Source organism: Lepidochelys kempii, chromosome 14 (assembly GCF_965140265.1).
Source record: "Lepidochelys kempii isolate rLepKem1 chromosome 14, rLepKem1.hap2, whole genome shotgun sequence".
Lineage (NCBI taxonomy): Eukaryota > Metazoa > Chordata > Testudines > Cheloniidae > Lepidochelys > Lepidochelys kempii.
The window spans coordinates 9,831,793-9,836,543 of NC_133269.1; the positions used below are offsets into that span (position 1 = coordinate 9,831,793).

The following is a 4,751-nucleotide window of genomic DNA, read 5'->3' on the forward strand; positions in this document are numbered from 1 at the left end:
AGCAATGCTGACCAGAGCTGCCAGGATCCCTTTTCAACCGGGTGTTCCAGTTGAACACTGGACACCTGGCAATCCTACCACATGCATGTAACTACGTTTTTGGTCAATTAGAAAGATTATTAACTAACAAGACTGGAGTGGGCACAGCAAGCTGTATTAAACACATACAGTTATTATTTGTTTAGCACTCAAGTGTTCTAAGGGCTTAATCAATATCCTGACCAAGCCCAGGCCAATAGGTTCTCCAATTTCAGCACCAACCCGCTTCCCCTAAAGTAGGGTTGCCAACCCTTCAGGATTGTCCTGGACTCCCCAGGAATTAATTATTAATTTTTAATTAAAAGAGTATGTCGTCTGCTGAAACCTCCAGGAATACATCCAACCAAAATTGGCAACCCTACCCCCCAAAGCAAAGCAGAAAACTGGCCATCTGCAATTTCCGCATGCAATGAAACTGGGGCTGCCCAGCTGTAACCCGGCACAATGCATGACAAATCAAGGAGCCCAGCTGCATTCCCAGTGCAAAGACAACTGTCCTTCCACCCCCGTCACACACAGACCTGTGCAATGCAGGAAAACCCGCTCCCCAGCGGCCAGTCCCCTTTTCTTTCTCGCGGACTCTCTCAAGCACGCCACACACGAGCAATGCATGAAAACAGCCCCCACCCCGTGCATCCCTCCCCCTTTGCAACGCTGGAAAACGGGCTCTTCTGCTGCAATTTCCCCCCCCCCCCCCTTTGCATTGCAATGCAATGCAATGCAATGCAGGAAAAGACGCTGCCCGACTGCAGTCCTCCCGGTACAGTCTCGGCAGCCTAGGGCCATAGATCGCTGCTCGGAGGGGTCTGCAGATCGCACGCAATCCCACCCCCTTGCAGCGCTCCGCCGGCGGTGGGCGCGCGCCCGGCCCCGCAGCCGGGGGGGGGGCCGTGTGGGGACCGGTGCACGCTCCGTGGCGCGGCGGCGCCAGAAGAGCCCGCTGCATGCAGTAGCACCTCCCCGGGGAGGAGCAGGGGGAGGTTACACGGTCCCCTCGGCGCTGCAGCCCGGGCCCCCTCTTTGTGTCTCTCAATAAACGGAGCAGAGGCTGAAAAATAAAAAGAGGCTGCACGAAGCGGAGCCAGGCTCCCCCTTCCTCCCAAGCAGTCCGGGCGCTACGTTTGCTTTCAGGCACGGACGGGGTTCGAACCCGCGATCTTCGGTTTACGAGACCGACGCCTTACCACTTGGCCACCGCGCCTGACGGGCTAGCAGCAGGCAAAAGCAGCCAGTGGAAGGCAGCCGCCAACGATCCCGGGCCTGCGTTCCATCCGCCCGGGGCCAACGTTCCGTTCGCCCGGGCCGCGTTCCATCCGCGTGGCCCAACGGCCTGTGTGCCCTGGCTGCGTTCCATCCGCGTGGCCCAACGGCCTCTCCGCCGCTGCCCGCGCGGGGCACAGCGCACCCTCCCCCTCCAGCCAGCTGCCGACCCCCCGCAGCTCCAAAGCAGCCACGGATAAACTTTCCGGCCTTATGCATGTAAAACAGCCTGCCTGAGGGGAGCGGACGGGTGGATTGTAATGCAACGCTGCACCCCTCCGCTCCTTCCATGCAGTTCCCCTAAGCGCCAGCAGCTCCAGAGCAGGCAAGGAAGATATTCCGGGACTCACGCGTGCAGTGTGTGAGGGAGGGTCGCAATACACCGCGCCCCCCCCTTTCTCCCCTACACCTTCCCCCCAGTATAACTAAAGCAAAAGCCAGCAGCTGCAAAGCGGCTACAGATGAACTTTCAGGTCTCCCGTGCGCAAACGGCGCGCGTCCTCCCGAGACTGCCATCTCATGCACCTCAAAATCCTTCCAATGGACCCCCAAAATCACTAGTAGCTACAAAGCTGCGAGGAGCAGTCCAGGCCTCAATGCACCGTGGAATTCATCAAACCAAGTCTCCCTGCTGTGATTCAATTTGCCTCTCCCAGACTCTGAAAAACCCGCCAGAAGTTGCAAAGCGACCGTGAGCAAACTTTCAAGGGAAATGAAATCCTTCCCTATGAGAATGTGTGTAGAGGGCGAATCCACCTTTCCCTATCTCCCGTCTGCAACCCTCGCCAAGGAGAAAAGAGGACGCCTGCAGCTAAGTAGCCCCCTGCTCCTTCCAGGAGAAGTGGTTGCAACCATGCAAACCAAGCTTCCCATGCATCCATCGCCCCCATCCGGAGAGGGGATTTCAAGGTGGCATGTTATGGCTGCACCTTCCCAAATAAGCAGTTGCCAAGCCAGAGACAAACTTCCACGACTCATGTAATGCACCGTGCAATTTAGGCCTCATTCTAGGACGAGCTTTCAGACAGGCAACAGGCCGTAGAGACAGAGAACCCAACCCCCGCCTCATCTGAATAAAACGAGGGAGGGGAACCCAGAGAGCCCCGTCGTGGCTGCGGAATATCACACCTCTCTCTCTCCCCATTTAGGAGTGCAGGTCTTTACCCAGACATCGCCTCCCTTTGCATGGGCTTGCATTTAAATCTGAGCACCCGGAGTAACACCGCCCAAGGTCGGCCAGATTTGAACCAGCGACCTAGCGGTACGACGCTTCCTAAGCCGCATCCAACCCCCTAAGCCACCGAGCACTTCTTCCTGCAGCGTTCACTTTGTGTCTATAGCGATGCACACGTTGGCGTAGCTGCCGTAACCACACCGCAGAGAGGGCCAAGAAGCCGGGCTGTTTCCCCAGCTCCCAATCTGGGACCTTTCACGAGTGTGAAATGCCACATACAGCAAAGTGTTCCATGCCGCACGCTCGGGACTGTGAGCGCAGTGTCCGGTCTACACGGGAAATGTCCCAAGAAAGTGGGTTTCCCTCACTCCTTCGGGAGACCATCCTGCAGTCTAACAATACTCTTATGTCAGCTCAGAACGTATTTCCTGACAGCCTGAGAGTTCGTGTTTGGAGTTTGAGCCTATTATTATACATTAGATAAGAAAATAAAATAACAATAATAATAACGACCCCTGTAGGGTTTTTTTTTCTCCTTTAGGGTTACAAGCACTAAATCTCTAGTCTTGTGGCTAACGCTGGGTCAGACCCCACGAAGCGAATCAGTTGCGATTTCACTCTAGATCTTGTTTTTAGGGGAGAATTTGGACTGTGTAGTTTTGACACATAATGTAGCTTTGCACTGAAATAACTCTTTTTTGGCTTGCAGTTTTTAAATTGATAGACCTTATTACTTGGCTTTTAGTGGCTGCTGTCTTCCTCCTGCAAACAGTATAATTTAAGGGGAATATGTATATGATATAATTTAATCTATCGAGCTTTCTATAATATGTCTGTTTGTATCCATGCATCTGTTCAGTCTTACTTGATTTATGGCATCCTATAAAAAGTACATGTATTCTCTTATGTAGACACCCCTCCCCCTCTTTGGGTAATTAAGTAAAGACCCAGACTTTGTTTGAGAACTTCAGCCCAAGGAATAGCTGGCTTGGAAAGTGAACAATTGCTTTGCTAAGTACAAAACTTTGCTTTTCAAATTAAAAAAAAACATCGGCAATCACCTCCCAAGCGAACAACTGCACTTGCATTAGGCGTTATTGATTATTTAGCTACTGGTGGGTATGTAAGGAGAACTAATATACTATCCACCAATTATCATCAAACCTGTAAGGGATAACACAGCTCGCAATAGGACAGAAATACAGAGTTTAGCACTAGTACACATGCTGAGAACTTTTTCAGAAAGCTTACATAGGATCCACCAGATTTGCCTATTGCAATTAGGACGACTTTTATTCGGTAGCATTTTCTGTGTATGATTAATCTCCCTTCAGGCAATACTTTGTGTCACATACCCAAGGAGGTCTGCAAAAAGAACAGGAGGACTTGTGGCATCTTAGAGACGAACCAATTTATTTGAGCATGAGCTTTCGTGAGCTACAGCCCACTTGGTCGGATGCATGCACCAAGGAGGTCTTCATCTGTTCAATGAGCAGCATCACCCACTCAACCAAGAAGCTGGTGGAGGCAGAAGTGCACCCTGGGATGAAAATATTAGAGGACTCGCTGCAAGTTGCAAGTGGAAGATCAGCCCCAAGGTGTTTGCAAACAGAGGACTGATGAGAATGAATCCTACACAAGCAGCAGCTCTGGGCCTAGCTACAGCCCTGGGGAAATGATCGCCTGCGAATAATCAGCGGTCCATATTACCTGGCAGAGAACTGGGGAAATGCTCCTATTTCCCAGAGCTGGCTGTGTTGCCTGGGAATAACGCCATGATACCTAGGAGACTGAGGGCTGACCCCCCCACCCAATATCTCTCACCCCCTGCATCTTCAGTTAATACATCAACGCAAATACAAATCAACCCCTTCAGTATACTGCGCCATGGCACCATGTGCTTGTACTAAGCAGCCTTCATGCCAAGAAAGGTCCAAACCTGCTCTGTCCTAGGGTGTGAGAGTGACACAGTCCCTGTTCCCCTGCATGACTGTAGATGGATTATATAGGCTACAATTACAGTATAGACATACAGATAGTGACCATATGGACCGGACTGCACAGTTCTTTGGCTGCATCATTTTTCTCCTTTCTCTGACGCATCTGGCACAAGTTTTTGCGGGAGGCAGCAGTGTTTTAACAAGGTACATCCCCAGACCAGATTTCAAATTCTCTGCCCCTCTTTCCCCTCCTTTGTTCTTCATCCCCCACTTCTTTTCCCGCTCAGGGGTTTTAAAAATTGACTACACAGACCTATAACACCATCTGCTGGAATAGT

General features: G+C 51.5%; 1 non-coding gene across 1 annotated transcript; it reads right to left on the reverse strand.

Moving 5' to 3' along the window:
- Positions 1-1,168: 1,168 nt before the first annotated feature.
- On the reverse strand, positions 1,169-1,240 carry TRNAT-CGU (transfer RNA threonine (anticodon CGU)). Its single transcript has one exon. It is a non-coding gene; the product is annotated as a tRNA-Thr (tRNA).
- Between the last annotated feature and the right edge of the window lie 3,511 nt (positions 1,241-4,751).